The sequence below is a fragment of the Apodemus sylvaticus genome, chromosome X, assembly GCF_947179515.1.
Source record: "Apodemus sylvaticus chromosome X, mApoSyl1.1, whole genome shotgun sequence".
NCBI lineage: Eukaryota > Metazoa > Chordata > Mammalia > Rodentia > Muridae > Apodemus > Apodemus sylvaticus.
Genome location: NC_067495.1, coordinates 6,844,002 through 6,862,352, shown reverse-complemented (window position 1 = coordinate 6,862,352; position 18,351 = coordinate 6,844,002).

Sequence of the window (18,351 nt, the reverse complement as noted above, 5' to 3'; positions counted from 1 at the left end):
ACTGTCAAAAGGACAAAATGGCAACCAACAAATTGCGAAAAGATCTTTACCAACACTACATCTGACAGAGGGCTAATATCTAAGATATACAAAGAACTCAAGAAGGTAGACTCTCTAGAGCCAAATAACCTTATTAAAAATGGGGTACAGAGCTAAACAAAGAATTTTCACCTGAGGAATATCGAATGGCTGAGAAACACCTAAGGAAATGTTCAACATACTTAGTCATCAGGGATATGCAAATCAAAACAAGCATGAGATTTCACCTCACACCAGTCAGAATGGCTAAGATCAAAAACTCAGGAGACAGCAGGTGCTGGTGAGGATGTGGAGAAAGAGGAACACTCCTCCATTGCTGGTGGGAATGTAAGCTGGTACAACCACTCTGGAAATCAGTCTGGCGGTTCCTCAGAAAACTGGGCATAATACTATCCGAGGACCCAGCTATACCATTTCTGGGCATATACCCAGAGGATTCCCCAGCATGTAATAAAGACACATGCTCCACTATGTTCATAGCAGCCTTATTTATAATAGCCAGAAGCTGGAAAGAACCCAGATGTCCCTCAACGGAGGAATGGATACAGAAAATGTGGTATATTTACACAATGGAGTCCTACTCAGCTATTAAATCAATGAATTCATGAAATTCTTAGGCAAGTGGATGGAACTGGAGAATGTCATCCTGAGTGAGGCGACCCAATCACAAAAGAACACACATGGTATGCACTCACTGATAAGCGGATATTAGCCCAGAAGCTCGGAATACCCAAGAAACAATTCACATATCAAATGATGTCCAAGAAGAAGGAAGGAGAGGCCCCTGGTCCTGGAAAGGCTCAGTGCAGCAGTGTAGGGGAATACCAGGACAGGGAAGCAGGAGGGGTTGATTGGGGAACAGGGGGAGGGAAGAAGGCTTATGGGACTTTCAGGAAGGGTGGATCAAGGAAAGGGGAAATCATTTGAAATGTAAATAAAGACTATATCGAATAAAAAATAAATTGATCCTCATTAAAAAAAAGGATAGGTCTACTACAGAAAGAAAGAAAGAAAGAAAGAAAGAAAGAAAGAAAGAAAGAAAGAAAAAAAGAAAGAAAGAAAGAAAGCTTACACTGTGGGAATTACATCTAGGACTATCAAAGCCTGGCTCCCTTCCCTCAGGTTTGGATATCACTGCAGTAACTTCTATTGAAGAGTTCAGACTTTACCAGAAACCATGGCTTATTCCCCACCTTATTTCTAACATTCATTTCTACCTTTGCTGGAGAGCAGGTGTCTTCTTACTAATTCATGTGTGCAAAGATCCTCAAATCAGGGTCTGCTTCTAGAAAACTATACCTAAACCTGGAAATTGTTCGAGAACAGTGCGTCTGGCACTACTAAACACTCTGTAAACACAAATTGAATGAACAGATGTATGAATAAATGGGATCTCTCTCCTTCATGCTAAATATTCATTATACTATTAGAGCTATTAAAATTTGATATTATTTTTCATATTCATGATGTCCTTTCCCTTTTCCTATTGTCACTACCTGAGATAAGACCTTCCTTATTCTTCCCTCCATTATCTAGCCAGTCCCTCTTACACACTTTCTAGAATATTGTAATCTACATTCTTAAGTGTAAATACTAATTCTAAAGTTCAGACTGTCTTTTTAAACCCCTCTTAAAGTTCTTTAGTAATTTCCCCTGACGTTCAAAGCCAAATTCTTAGTAGAGCTGATTCCAGTTTTGTCTCTCTATCTCACTTCCCCCTACTAACTATTTTAGGTATGTCCTTTACTATGGGAACATAGGGATATTGGTATGTTCAGAATTTTAGCTATTTTGTTTACATCTTTGTTATAATTTGCTTTCTGTTTTTGACCAAATGCAACTTGTGAATAGAAAGGACTTATTTCAGCTTATATTTCCAGGCCACAGTCTATCATGAAGAGAAGTTAGGGCAGGGACTCAAGGCAGGATCAGAGACAAGAACCACAGAAGAAGGCTGCTTCTGGGCTTGCTCACTGGTTTGTACTCAACTACCTTTCTCAACAAACAATAAGCATTTATGTTTAGAACTTCATATATAAACAATGCATCTAAATTTCTCCTGCCCCTCGCCCAAATCTTCTAAAGGAGTTTCCCCTCTCTCTCCTAAATTCATGACCTTTTCTTCTTTAATTATTATTGTTTCATATCTATACATATATGCCTGCACAACTTACAGAATCCACTTAGCATTGCTCATATTTACATGTATTTAAACCTGACTGCTTGTGATTGGACAGTGTATATAAGAGCTCATTCCTAGAAGAAATTCATTCTTCTTCACCCAGTAGACTTTGACTGTCTGGCAGTTCTTCATCTAGGGGGTACACCCTTGTAGAATTTCCCTTTTCCATGTTGACATATCAACTGGTTTTCTCATTATGTAGGCCATGTTCAGAAAACCATATTGTCCTGTCGGTGTATGCCAAGGAGTGTTTTTTTTCTTTTTTTTTCTTTTTTCCTTTTCTTTTACAGTGTTTGTATGTATTTTTTTTTAAATTTTTTTATTTACATTGCAAATGATTTCCCCTTTTCTTGGTCTCCACTTCCCGCAAGTCCCATAAGCCCTCTTCCATCCCCCTATTCTTCCATCCACCCCTTCCCACTTCCCTGTTCTGGGATTCCCCTATATTCTTGCACTGAGTCTTTCCAGAATCAGGGGCCACTCCTCCATTCTTTTTGGATATCATTTAATTTGTGGATTATGTCCTGGGTATTCAAAGTTTCTAGGCTAATATCCACTTATCAGTGAGTGCATAACATGATTGATCTTTTGAGACTGGGTTACCTCACTTAGTATGATGTTCTCCAGCTCTATCCATTTGTCTAAGAATTTTATGAATTCATTGTTTCTAATGGCTGAATAGTACTCCATTGTGTAAATATACCACATTTTTTGTATCCATTCCTCCCTTGAAGGACATCTAGGTTCTTTCCAGCTTCTGGATACTACAAATAGGGCTGCTATGAACATAGTGGAGCATGTGTCCTTATTGCATGCTGAAGAATCCTCTGGATATATGCCCAGTAGTGGTATAACAGGGTCTTCAGGAAGTGACATGCCCAGTTTACCAAGGAGTGTTAAAGCTATGTCATATAGTAGATTAACTTTGAGCTTCCTAAGAATTCTTCACACTGAATTCCACAGTGACTGTACCAATTCGCAACCCAATGGGCAGGGAATGAGGGCTCCCCTTCCTTTCCATTCTCTTCTCAGCTAAATTTCTTACATAAACAAGACCATCTACCTAGGGATAGCACTGTTCACAGTGAGCTGTACCTTCCCACGTCAATCCTCAATCACAACAATTTCTCAAAGACTTGGCCACAGGCCAATGTGATCTGGGGCTTTCCTCAGTATCTTCTGAGACTGTCTTCCCAGGAGTATTTGGCTGAAAGTAGAAAGTAACCAGGACAGTCTTGAATTTATTCACACATATATATGTGTATATACACATATATATATATATGTGTATATACACATATATATGTATATATACATGTGTGTGTATGTGTATATATAAATAAAGTATATATATATATATATATATGATTTCCACAAAGAATTAAATTTACTAAAGAATGCTGTCAGTTTCCTACTGAACATGGTCTTGGCACGCTTGTCATAAAGTCACTGTCTATCTATCTATCTATCTATCTATCTATCTATCTATCTATCTATCTATCTATGTGTATGTGTGTGTGTGTGTGAAAGTAGTTCTGAGCTCTTAAGTGTATTCAATTTGTCTATGCATCTAATCCTATGCCAGGCTCACACCCTTTTGATTATTGTAACTTTGCAGTAAGTCCTGCAACTTCAATTGTTTGGGCTTCTAAGTCCCTTGAAATTCCATGTTCTAGTTTTGCAGAAATACTTAGTATGACTTTCATAGTTATAAAATTTCTTACAACTTTACTTACAAAAAGATGGCTTTAGTTACATTCTATACATTTTAGATTTCATCTTAGTTATCAATTAACATAAAATATCTTTATATTTCTGTCTGGATTTATCCTTCAATTTGACCATTTGAGTACATTGTTTACTGTAATTTCCATGTTTGTGTGAATTTTCATAATTTATTTTTTATGGTTATATGTCATAAGCTTTATGGACTTGCTTAGACAAAGATATAATACAGTGATTTTTTGAAAAGTATGTTCTTTTCTTGAAAAGGAAATAAAAACATTTTATGATAAAATTGAAGATTTACATGGAGAATATTTCTGATAAAATTGAAGAGATATATAGAAAAACATGTTAGAATAGACAATTTTCATGGAAAATTAGAGTAAAGTGGTAGACATAAAAACATTGGTAAATTAATTGAAAAATGAAATAGAAACATTTTATGATAGAATTGAAAATTTACATGGAAAATATTTCTGATAAAATTGTAGAAAAATGTAGAAAAACATGTTAAAATTGAAGATCATCATGGAAAATTTTATATAGATATAATAATGGTAGGCAAAAAAGTATTACTAAGTTGATTGAAAGTGGAATTATAAACATTTTCTGATAAACTTGAAGATTACATGGAAAATATTTCTGATCAAATTGAAGAAATATATAGAAAAACATGTTAAAATTGAAGACTATCATGGAAATTATATAGATAAAATGGTAGGCCTAAAAATAATTGTTGTTTTGTTTTGTTTTGTTTTTTGGATTTGGTTTTTTCGAGACACAGTTTCTCTGTGTAGCCCTGGCTGTCCTGGAACTCACTCTGTAGACCAGGCTGGCCTCGAACTGAGAAATCCACCTGTCTCTGCCTCACAAGTGCTGGGATTACAGGCGTGTGCCACCACTGCCTGGCTCTAAAAATAATTCCAAGTTGATTGAAAATGGAATTATAAACATTTTCAGGTAAAATTGAAGATTTACATAGAAAATATTTCTGGTAAGATTCAAGAAATATATAGACAAACATGAAAAAAATTGACTATTTCATGGAAAATTATACAGATAAAATGGTAGATATAAAAAACCTTTCTGAATTAATTGATGGTGGAATTAAAAACATTTTATGATAAAGTCAGAGATTTATATGGAAACATTTTAGATAAAATAGAAGAAATATATAGAAAAAGATGTTAAAATTGAAGATTATCATGAAAAATAATGCAGATAAAATGGTAGACAAAACATTACTAAATTAATTGAAAGAGGAATTATAAACATTTTCTGATAAAGTTGAAGATTTACATGAAAAATATTTCTGTTAGTCTATGTCTTTTTATTGGGGAATTGAGTCCATTGATGTTAAGAGATATTAAGGAATAGTGATTGCTGCTTTCTGTTATTTTTGATGTTATTTTTATGTTTGTGTGAGTATCTTCTTTTGGGTTTGTTGGAAGATTACTTTCTTGCTTTTTCTAGGGTGTAGTTTCCCTCCTTGTGCTGGCGTTTTCCATCTATTATCCTTAGTAGGGCTGTATTTATGGGAAGATATTGTATAAATTTGGTTTTATCATGGAATATCTTGGTTTCTCCATCTACAGTGATTGAGAGTTTTGCTGGGTATAGTAGTCTGGGCTGGCATTTGTGTTCTCTTAGGGTCTGTATGAGATCTGCCCAGGATCTTCTAGCTTTCATTGTCTCAGGTGAAAAGTCTGGTGTAATTCTGATAGATCTTCCTTTATATGTTACTTGGCCTTTTTCCCTTACTGCTTTTAATATTCTTTCTTTGTTTAGTGAATTTGGTGTTATGATTATTATGTGTCAGGAGGACTTTGTGTTCTGGTCCAGACTGTTTGGAGTTCTGTAGGCTTCTTGTATGTTCATGGGCATCATGAGATATGATTTTATATCCAGCTCTTGCTTTTCTGGTGTGTTGGGGTATCTGGGACTTGCTGTGGTGGGAAAACTGGGTTCTGATGTTGCCAAGTAACTTTGGTTTCTGTTGGTAGGGTTCTTGTGCTTGCCTTTTGCCATCTGGTTATCTCTGGTGCTAGTTGATCTTGCTGTCTCTGGCTGGAGCTTTTCCCTTCTGTGGGCCTGTAAGCCTGTGCCCGTACTTTTGGGACACCAACTCTCTTCTGAAGACCTCTGTCCCAGCAGCTCTACTGCTCATATGTCCTGTGTGCTCCTAGCTGTTCCCCTCCAGAGAGGAGGTGGAGATCTCACCTCCACACTCAGATGTGAAAGCCCTGCTGGGAGATCACTCTCTCCTGGAAGGTGGTACACAGAAGGCTGTGGAACTGCCCGTCTCCCCAGTGCATAATTTATTTTTAACTCTATTTACTTTTATGTTTGTGTGTGTGGTCTTGGTGCTCTGTATGCACATTATATACTATTATATTCCTGTTCATTGTTAACTTTTGGTACTAGTTTTGCCTAGGACAACAATCCTGTAGACTTAAAATCTAAGTTTATATCAGTCTAAGTGTACTTATTACTTTTCTTGACCTCTTCCTAAATCTTGAGCCCACAAAATTGGGAGGATAAGAGAGAGACTTTCCATTGCTTATTTTTCTAAAAATCAAGTCAGTCTGATTTGATGGTCTCTGTCCTGCCTGGGCTGTGAACTTTCTCCCTTGGGTATTGATAGGTACTTGTTTCTCCTTCCCCTAGAACCTGATGGATCCTGGATTGTGATATGTAGCATGATTTCTGTTCCATTGTGTTTTGTGATTCCTTCACCTTTTCTCCAAGTCAGGGATGGTGGTACTCTTCCAGATTTGGGATGCCTTCTCTTATCCAGCTGCTTTGTTCTGGGATATCATGTTAGTTTTACTATTATCGTGACAAAGACATCTTAAAGGATCACTTGAATGTTCTGATCTCACAGTGAGGCTAAACATTCCACACAATGGCTTGTGTGGAAGAGGAAGCTGTTCTCTTCATGGCAGACAAGAAACAGGAAAAGGTAACATAGGAAGCAGCCAAGGCAAGATAGGCTTTTCAAAACATGATCAAAGTGGCCCATTTCCTTCAAACAGGACTCTGCATTCCACAGTTTTCACTACTTGTCAAAAACCTATTCAGATTTTGAATTCATCAGTGGAATTAACCACAAGTTCCATCAGAATCATTGTCATCCAATTGTCTCTGGAAAAGCTGTCAGAGATAACCCAAGAAGTGTGCTAATACTCCATCAATCTTAATTGAAAATTAAGATTAACTATCATACAACCCTAGCTCCAATACAAAAATCTCATTCTTCTCAGCCCTAATTGAATCATCTAAATGAGTTGAAGGATTTGACAAGACATCCTGTCTTTTAAAGATGGCCAGCCATAGGTGCTGACCTACCAGCTGACTGATTCTTGCAGATGCATCATCAGTGTTAGAGGTCTTTTTAGTACCGGGATCTTTGGATTGTGTTGATTTCCTAGGATTGATGTACTAGAAACTCAGTAGTTTCAGGCAACATAATTGAGTGTCAGTTTTAGAGGCTAGAATTCTGAAATTATGTTCCCTTTAAAACCTGCGCCTTTCTTCCAGTTTATGACATTTACTGGCAATCTTCATAGTCCTTGACTTGTAAGCAAATCACTCGAGCCTTTGCCTCTATGGTCCCAGGAACAGAGAAGATATAATGAGGATGTGCTGTTTATTATATGTTGGAGTTGAAGATAGGTCTTCTCTTTCCCTGTGATGCTCTGTCATTGTGACCTTGAACAAGAAAGGAGAGGTTGCAGTTGGAATAAGAAACAGAAGGTAAGCAAGTGGTAGAATTCCAGATGAGTCCAGAAGTAAAGAAATCTTGGATTTGAGTCCACTGGTTTTCTTTTCTAATTGAGAGGGGGTTGAAATATCATTTCCATTTTGCCCCATTCTTTTTTTTTCTTTGGTCATTTCATCATGGAGTTCCTAGAAGGTTAGCTTTTAGTTTTCACTACTAGGAGCTAGCTTGTTTATAATTTGAAAACATCACAGGATTTTAATTTGACTTCAATTGTATCATCTTAATTGTTTATAGATTGGAGAAATAAGGTGCCAAAGACAAAACATAAATTCACAGCTAGGTGGTGGTGGCCTATGCCTTTAATTCCAGAACTTGGGATGCAGAGATAGGAGGATCTCTATGAATTCAAGGCCAGACTGTTCTACAGAGTGAGTACCTTGTCAGCCAAGGCTATGCAAAGAAACTCTGTCTTGACAAACCAAACCAGACAGACAAAAAAATCCAGAGCAAAATTATCAAAGGCTGCTTATAGATTAATTCACAGCAAAGAGACCCTTCCTATACTGTCAGTTCATTAAGGGCTCAGAGAAGTTAGAAGAAAGTCAATATAGCACAAAGTGAGAAAATACTGAGGTGCTGTACCATAAACAAACTTCAGCTCCAACCCTAAATAAGTCTTTTTGAAATGTTTCCAAATCGCTTACTTGCCCTTTGCAGCAAATCATGGTTGGCCAAATGCACCTAAAGATGATTATGTCCTGCCTCCTCAAAAAAAACAAACAAACAAAGAGATCACTCATTTTCATAGAATGCCTGCCAATCAAAGAGCACCTCACCCTGGGCTACACAGTGAGACCCTGTCCCAAACACAAACAGACAAGCATGACCCTCAGCTAGATCTTCTTAGCAAAAATGAAGGTTTAGAGCCACAATGAGAAACATGAAAATATGTCTTGAGCTGCTTCTTCTATGACACTGTGAACAAACATTGATTCACACCAGATAGGGTACTAGCAGCCAATCAAAGAAATGCTTTCATACAAGTCCAGCTTGGTGAATGAGTTCAGTGGCCATATATACTTATTGGTAAGGTGTGAATTACAGGATCATGGATGACTGTGAAACCAGTGAATCCTTGAAAAATTCCACTGTCTTGGGTGGCAACATCATAGAAGCTACATATGCCATCACTTCCCAAGATTATATGTGGGTGATGTAGGGGAGGGAGAAGTGGATAGGATCCCAGGTGAGGATCTTGTCACTTCCCATTCTATTTCCTACTATTATGGAGCATTAATAGCTTCATTACTATTACCATAGAGCAATCCATCACAGTATTGTTTTGCTAGTTTTATTGCCATGGTTACAGGGCATGGATTATAGCTGCTCCACCATGACAATGGGATAATTCTATCAGGTATGGTGGAAACTGCTTTTCTCTAATAATATCTAGTGAATCAAAATTCTGAATTTACCTCTTCAACTGGCAGCTTCTCCTTCCTTCCTCCTTCTCCCCATCTTCCTTCTCTACTTGCTAGCATGTCCCTCTCATATGCCAATGGTCACATTTAGTTATTTCACCACTATATTTGTTACCTTTTTCATTGCTATGATAAAATACCCGAGAAAGGCAAATTAAAGAAGAAAGGGTCTACTTGTGCTCTCAGTTTGGCTTTACATGAGAAGGAATGGAAGGAGGTATGTGAGGAGGTCCTATTGTCTCTACAGTTAGGAAGCAAGAGAGGTGAATGCTGCTGCTCAGATTTTTTTCCTTTTTATTTTTAAATTGTTCTTTTGATTCAGTCTGGGACCCCAGCCCATGCAATGGTGTTGCCCACATATCGAGTGGGTCTTCCTGCTCATTTAATCCAAACTTAAACCTTCTTACAGACATACCTAGAGATTTGTCTCCTAGGTAACACTAGATCCTGTGGACCCAATGGTCAGTATTAACCTCCGCAACTACCATGTGAGAGAAAGCAGGATTTCAAAGTAGTCCATGACATCATATGTTAAGTTGCAGCAGTGTATCTGGTTTCACACAGGAGAAATTTCAAAGGCACCTCGGAGCATCTCAGCCTTCTCTCTTTAGTGGGAAAAACCATACTGGTTTTCAAGAAACCTGGAGCCAATAAAGCATACATAACAATAGAAGCCTACCCCCTAAGCAACATTTTATTGAGGGTCATTACTGTCAGGATTTTATGCAATGGACACACTTAATAGATATAAACATATTGATTATGCTGCTTTATATTTTGGACTTGATAGTCTAAAAGTATTTTTGTATTGTTTCATAGTCTGCATTATTAGGATTTGATTAATTCTATTACATTCTTTCAAGTTAATATAAAACCAATAATCATAGCTTCCAGTTTTAAACATGGTAGCAGTGAACATCTTTTCAAGTCATCAAATTTTCTGTTGTAAAATGACTTTCTAAATTCCTTCAATGATAACGTTCCATGTGAAAGGGAAGGAACAGGTCATTAACACTCCTGCTTTGTGCTGAAAGGGAAAGTAGTGCCCATGCCTAACTGAGAAGCTATCTCCAATTGACCATTGCTTGCAAAGGAAAAACTGGTTTCCTGCAACAGAGTCTCACTGTGTATACAAACCACACAAACCACAGCTAAGGCAGGCTCCATCCCCATCAGTAGATGGCCAACACAAAACAAACCCAATGTTACTATTGGAAGTTTTTTGTTTGTTTGTTTCACAGTGCTTTGGGTATTTTTTAACCTTAATGATCTTTTGCTTATGTATTATAGTTTTTGATTTTGAGTTTTTCCCCCCTATGGAATTTCTGTGAATGTCGATGTTTGTCTCTGCATCTATATGTGTTTCCTGTGCTTTTGTTTTTGCTTTTTATTTTGTTTGCTTATTTTGTCCTATTTTGATTTGTTTTTATTTTATTTTTTGATGTTTATTTTCTTAGGGAAGGGGAGGGAGGGAGAGAGAGAGAGGAGAGAGAGGAAGGATGTGGATTGGGTGGGTGGAAAAGCAGAGTAGATAATGAAAGAGTGGTGGGAGGGGAAGCCATGATTAGAATATTGTACAAAAAATCTGTTTTTCTGCAACCATCAAATTGGGAAAAGATCTTTACCAACCCTACATCCAACAGAGGGCTAATATCCAAGATATACAAAGAACTCAAGAAGGTAGTCTCTAGAAAGCCAAATAACTCTATTAAAAAATGGGGTACAGAGCTAAACAAAGAATTTTCACCTGAAGAATATTGAATGGCTGAGAAGCACCTAAAGAAATGTTCAACATCCTTAGTCATCAGGGAAATGCAAATCAAAACAACCCTGAGATTTCACCTCACACCAGTCAGAATGGCTAAGATCAAAAACTCAGGAAGAAACAGGTCCTGGAGGGAATGTGGAGAAAGAAGAACACTCCTCTACTGCTGGTGGGGTTGCAACCTGGTATAACCACTCTGGAAATCAGTCTTGCGGTTCCTCAGAAAACTGGACATGATACTACTGGAGTACCCTGTTATACCACTCCTTGGCATAGACCCAGAGGATTCCCCAGCATGTAACAAGGACACATGCTCCATTATGTTCATAGCAGCCCTATTTATAATAGCCAGAAGCTGGAAAGAACCCAGATGTCCCTCAATGGAGGAACGGATACAGAAAATGTGGTATATTTACACAATGGAATACTACTCAGCTATTAAAAACAATGAGTTCATGAAATTCTTAGGCAAGTGGATGGAACTGGAGAATGTCATCCTGAGTGAGGCGACCCAATCACATGGTATGCACTCACTGATAAGCGGATATTAGCCCAGAAGCTTGGAATACCCATGAAACAATTCACATATCAAATGATGCCCAAGAAGAAGGAAGGAGAGGTCCCTAGTCCTGGAAAGGCTCAGTGCAGCAGTGTAGGGGAATACCAGGACAGGGAAGCAGGAGGGGTTTATGGTGGGAGGAAGAGGGCTTATGGGACTTTTGGGGAGGGGGGATCCAGGAAAGGGGATATCATTTGAAATGTAAATAGAGAATATATTGAATAAAAAATATGAAAAATCTGTTTTCACTAAAAAACAAATAAAAAATTACTAATTTTATATTAGCGTGCATGATCCTCAAGAATACTTTAAGCTGGCTGTGGTGGTATGTAGCTGTAATCCTAATGCTCCAGAGGCTGAGGGAAAAGGCTTGTGAGCATAAGGCTAGCCTGAACTGCATAGTAAGGCCATTAAAAAAGCCTTTATAGTGCATTTCTTCATTTGGGAAGATACACATTTTCTCATGTCATAATATACTGATACTAATTATGTCCTTATGTCTTTGGCTCATTTGGTACAGTTGATTCTGAAGTGACACAGCACACTGCACATTCCTCTATTTGTCCCAATGAGGACTCAGTGAAAAAATAAATGCTCTTTTGTTCTGCATGTTCTACATGGGGTGTCTGCTCATAGTATACCCAGTCTTTGTTTTTAAAACTTCCTTCTTGCAGCTCAGCCTCTGTAATATAAGTGAAAATTCTTCAATACACTTATCCTTGATGAGGACTCTGAATACCACTATCTTAAGAACCTTCCAGGAATAATTCAAATGTCTAGCTTTTTGAGTCTTTTTCTCAGCCAAATCAAATGGTAGATTTTAACATCTGTGATCTATTTAGTCAAGATGTGTGCCTTTTAGCAGTGCCCTATGTAGAAATGTTCCTCGTGAAGTTTAAAATATATTGTTTTGACTTACCAATTCCCTTCAACTGATTTCTTTAGATTGTGGCCTTTAGAAACTCTCTACCCAGTGCATCCTTCCTACCTCTATCCTAGAACCATTAGCACCAGAAGGAAAATAACAGCAATTACCCACAAATACTTTCTTCTAAGACTTTCACTATTCTGCAGGTTCTGTGTTTCTACAGGTGGTTGAACGTCAATGCATATATTTGTGTTAGGTACTTCCATTATAAGAGAAATAAATGTAGGCAGCATTGTGTATATTCATCCCCTTTTGTGATTTCATATAAAAAACATTTTAATATCATCCTTAGAGCCTGCCCCATAGTCAGTACAGAATTTCACCATTTGGAAAACCTTTTCTGTTAGAGTCCAGAGAGCAAATGCTTTAGCTTGTGGCATGAGATCTCCAAGTTATCCTCGTCCTCATCCTCCTTCTCCTCCACATTTTCTTCCTTTTCCCACTTCTTCCCTTAAAATACAAAATTCATTCTATGTCTAGACCTTATTAAAATAGTGTACAGTTATATTTGGGTTTGACATGTGAACTGTAGTTGGCTATTCTTGAACTCGGATAATTAAGAAAAACAAAATAAGATTTAAAAATTTTAGATTTCCCTTTATTTTTAATTTTGTGTGTGTTCATTTGGGAGTGTGTGCATCTCCATGTGTAGGCAGTCACAGTGTGAGAAGTGGTCATTTGTTTCCCCTGAGCTGGAGTTGAAGTTACAAGTGTTTTTGAGTCTTCTGATTTGGGTTCTGGGAAATGCACTTGAGTCCTCTGGAAGAGCATCAGGAGCTCTTCTTAACCTCTGAGCCATCTGTCCAGTCCCCCAAATAAGATTTTTATGGTTTACTTTTGGAGCTAATTAATCCATAACGAAGATTATTTAGTTATTTGTGGTTTTTCATTGTAAATAATAACAAAGAGGAAGGCAGTGGGGAGGAGGGCTCATCTGAATAGCTAATGCTACTTATCTCAATACAGCTATTACATTACTATTGATAGTCTCTTAAGAAAGAAAAACTGGCAGACAATACTTGGAGCTCGGGTTTATTTATTTCACTTCTGTGAGTTCTTGCAATTGGAAACCAAATGAGTTCATTTCCTGATGCTGCATCGAGAAAACTGGTAGTGTTGATTATAAAAATGTAGTTAGAGTTTAATTAAAACACAGTCACTTAAAGGGCTTTGTGCTAATACTGTTTTCCTATTTAGGCTTGTGTCACCAGTGTGTCAATCAGCTATGCTTTATGTCAATCACCAGAACTGACTGTGCAAATATGCAAATGAATATCAACTGTGGCACTGGATTTTGCTTCATGAGACATTTTCTGTAGGTCACAAATGAAGCACTTCTATCGACCTTTTTTAAAATATATAATACTGTATTTGCTTTTTTAAAGTAAAATTTTACTTATTGTCATGAGTATAGTACATCAGACACAGATAGATGTATGCTATGGCTTTTCCACAATGTCAAAATTTATTAAATAACAACCCTTTTACAAGTTGCCACAATATCTTTGGTTGTAATTTGCCAAGCAACTACAGTTTTCTTTGGTAGTTAGTCTTTGGCAAATACAATTTTTTATTCTAATCTTAATTATGAATATGAACTCTCAGACCACAGATTGACTATAACACAAGAAGTATTTCTCTTTTTTCTGTGTATATATCTGTATAGATGTAGGCAAATAAATATATGTAGACTATAGCAGGGCCCACAGAGGGTGAAGAGGCTACAGAGTTCAAAGAAGCCTTATTAGAGGCAGAGGCCTGAGCGGATACAGAAGCAAAGAGGGTCACAAGAGGTCATCAAGAAGCCCAGCATGGGAGCTGCTGGAAGGACGCAGGGCCAAGCTGCCAAGAATTGGGATTGAGCACAGCTGCAGAAGCATAGGGCCACGAGCTTTCAGAGACAAGGTGCAGAATGGGGTCTGAAAGGCAGAACGGAAGAATAGTAATTTGCATGGGTCGCAGAAAGCATTGAGAAGTCTGCTTACCTTGAAAGCCTAGGGACAGGCATTTTCTGTCAGTCTCTTTACATACCCACACCAGGTGGTCAGTCGTTAGGACAGCCACCATTACAGTCTTCTTAGGTGTCTTAGATTTTTCGGGGTCCAGGTGAGAGTGTTGCACCCTCTGTGAGTCTGGTGCATTTGATAAGTCCTTGGGAAATTTTTTTGGGTGCTGGGGCGGGTGGGGGAGGGTGTATAGTTTTAATTTCACATTTTCCCTATCTATTTTGATGAGTTTAATTAATAAAGACATAGCTTTTTTAGTTTTAGGAATCAGTTCTTTGCCAGCCTGTTTCTCGTGGGTGGTGCTGGACAGGTGGTAGTATTTAGGTGCACAGTCATGCATAATGGGGCCAAATGGGGCTTTGTAAAGTGGAGCCACCCAGGGTGAGGTACAGCCTCGGGAAGCCATTGTTTACACTACTATGAAATACTTTAGCACAGGGGAAGAGCCTCATTTCCACACCCATCCAGAAACTTCACTCTGGCATAACACAGTCATGTTGCTGAAAACTATCCACCACACCCTCCAACAAAACAAAGTAAAACCACCCCAAAAGCCCTTCCATATGTAGTTTGATACACTCTTTTAATACACCTATGTTTTGGATGCTTGGTGTTCAGGTGATGACACTATTTTGGGAGGTGGCAGAAACACAACAGAGGTCACAGTCCTTTGTGTGGGAGTCCAAGATCAAGGTGTCAACAGGGTCTCTGTGTGTGTAGCCTCTCTTCCTAGCTTATAAAGAGCACCCTTCTTCCTGTGTCCTAAACATGGAGGTTTTGTCCTCTGGTTTCTTCTTAGAAGAAGACTACTTTTTCAGAATGGTGGAGCTCAATCTTAGTTCTTAGGATATGGAGGCAGGGGGATTAAAAATTCAAGGTCAGTTGCCTGTATAGTGAGGCCCTGTCTCAAAAATAAAAATGAAGAATGACAAAACGACTGTAGCTCTTCTTTTGCTACTTTGTGGGTTCTTCTTTCTTCCTCCCTTCTCCACCCTTTTTCTTCTACACTTTCAACCTGATAACTCTAGAAAAGAGAAAAATAGAGAAGAAAAGAAAGAGATCACAAAATAAAGCTAGGGCTCAGAAAGGAGGTGGCATTATCATTAGACTACTTCTGACTGATTAGGGACATGAAGTCCCTTGGGGCAAGTTTGATGTCGGATATCAGGACATCTAATTTCTTCTTGTTGTCTCATCTTGGTACATGATTATTTTACAAACTTTGACCACCAACAACCAACCAACAACAATCCACCAACAACCTCTTATGGGGCTCTAGCATTTATCTATCCTCTGAAAAGTCTCCAGAATTCCAAACATCACACAATCACAGAAACTATCTGCAACTGGTAAAATCATGCCCCTGCTAGAGCATTAGGTAAATCATAGACAACTGCTATTTGACAATATGAAGCAGCCCCACATCCCACATCTGAGATTGAAATGAAAACATAGTCAGATAACATTTCATTGCTTTTTAAATAAACAAAATTCCCAAATTTGTCATTACAACACATTCCACCCTGTGACCTCAGATAACTTTTGCTACCTTTTTCTAAGTTCTCTAAGTACAGTCAGACTGGAGGTTAGAACTTCAGCATAGGAAATTGAAAGAAGGAACAGATTTCAGTTCACAATACAGTTATAATACCTGAGTCTTTTCCTTGCAGTGCCTTTCCTGCCCTGGCTTTCTTGGTGATGGAATTGTGGGCATAAACCTCTACACACTGTTTTGCCTTTCTGTTTTACAAATGTTTCCTTTCAATTCTAAATTCCCACAAAGGTTTGATCCAGGGACTCACATGGTGGAAGTCAATGCTAACTCCCATAAGTTGTCCTCTGACCTCTGCACATGCAACATGTGTGTACCCACCCCCTACACGCATGTGGGAATGCTTGCATACACATACACACATAACAAATAAATGTGAACAACTTTGTAATAACAAATGAAAACAGGAATCAAACTACTATCAGAAGACTTACCAAGAGAGAAACTGCAGATGAGAGAAAAACCATGAAAAGAAGATTCAACCATCTGTTAGCGTGGTAGATTGGAGTCATGTGCTACCGATACAGTGCCTTTACTGATTTGCCAGAACTTAAAGGCAGCACTCACTAGAGTGCCTTTGTGATGCATAAGGACCATGTAACTAAGAAAATGTTTCTGGGTCTGGAGACATAGCTTAGCCATTACAAGCATAAGTGCTCTTAGTATTTACCAATGCCTTAGTATTTAGTATTGGCAAATCTTCTTATAGAGGACCTGGGTTGGGTTCTTAGCACTTACATGGTGGCTTACAATTGTTTGGAACTCCAGTTCCAGGGGATCTGATGCCTTGTTTTACTTCCACAGGGTCCTTTATGCACATGATGCACAAATATATGCTTGGGAAAATACCCATGCCATAAATTAAGCAAGCACACATTTTTTTTCCTTTTTATAAAGCAAGGGTTCTGTTTAAGAGGAAAATAATATGTGGGTTATTTTCCCCACATGGTACACTGTCCATGCCTTTAATCCAAGCACTTGGGAGGTAGAGGCAGGCAGATCTCTGTGAGGTTGAGACCAGCCTGGTCTACATAGTGAGACCCTATCTCAAAAAAAAAAAAAGAAGAAGAAATATATAAATTTAGGACAAGCAAGTGTGATTGCTTGGGATGATCAAGGCTTATTTGCTCCGGAGATTCCTTGCCCTGCCTCGAGTTCATTTCTACCTAGGGAGTAGGACCATGGCCCACAGTCCCAGACACCCTAAAATCCCATCTCCTTTTTCTCTGTTTTCCTGGCCTCTGCCCAGAAAAATCTTTCAATCACCTAGGTTCTGGAAATTTATTTAATTTTCCCCCATGTATTGTATTCTGCATTTCAGAGACTCTTTTCCTAGCTCTTAGAGGATTAAGCTTTTGCAAGTCGAAGGCAGCAAACTTGAAGACTGTTTGGCCCTTTGGCCTAGTCTGTTTTTCTGCCCCTGCTCAAAGAGAGCTACTTACAGTTGACTCTGGGCTTGAGTAAAAAGTGGCCAGACAATTCTTGGAAAAGAAGGACTGTGGGGAGCAAAGACCGTCCTGAGTGAATGTGTGCTATTGCCATGGGCACAGACAGGTCAGGGACCTTATGGGTTCAGATGCTGCAAAGTCGTTTTTGGAGAACCAAGTGAAAATGTTGACAATGTATGCAGAAAATGCCAACCATAGCATTCTTCCCAAGATTTAAAGCATGAAGAGATACCCTCCCCTACAGAGACTGCCTCTCCATTCAACTCTTTAGAATAGATACGCTGAACTTTCAGGATGCTGTTGTTTCTCCATCAGAGATCCCAGTCTACCTGACCCCAGCCTTTCTTTCCATTTCTTCCCATTTGTCCAGTCATCAGTTTGTCATTTCTTCATTCCCTTCACTGTTCTCAGTCAGGTTACCCTAGAAGCCCAGCAGGAATGCAGTAAAGGAACATATACATTATCTTCCAGAAATTGCATGATAATACATTGTGGTAAACAATTATTCTCTTTGGGAGAGTAGGAAATGATACGTAGAAGGGTTAAATTTCCCAGAGTCAAACAACTAATGAGAAGGTAATATAACCTGGGCTGAAGCTCAGTTTTAGCTAGACATTGGGGGGGGGGGGCGCTTATAATTGCAGCATTTGGGAAACAAAAACAGTAAGATTGTTGAGAATTTGAGGCTGGCCTGGCCTACATAGCAAGATCTAGACCAGCATTGGTTGCATAGGGAGACTGTGGAACAAAAAGAGTTGGAGAGGAGAAAAGATTCAGTTTTGCTTGCTCCTGTGCTTCTAGTTCCCTCCATGTGCCCTCCTCAGAAGGCCAGATCATCCTAACAGAAGTGATAATTATTTGAAGAAATGAGTTCTGAATCAATTTCTTTATTTAGTGAGCAATGCTTGATTCTACAGTCTTACTTTATGGGGTCTCATATTT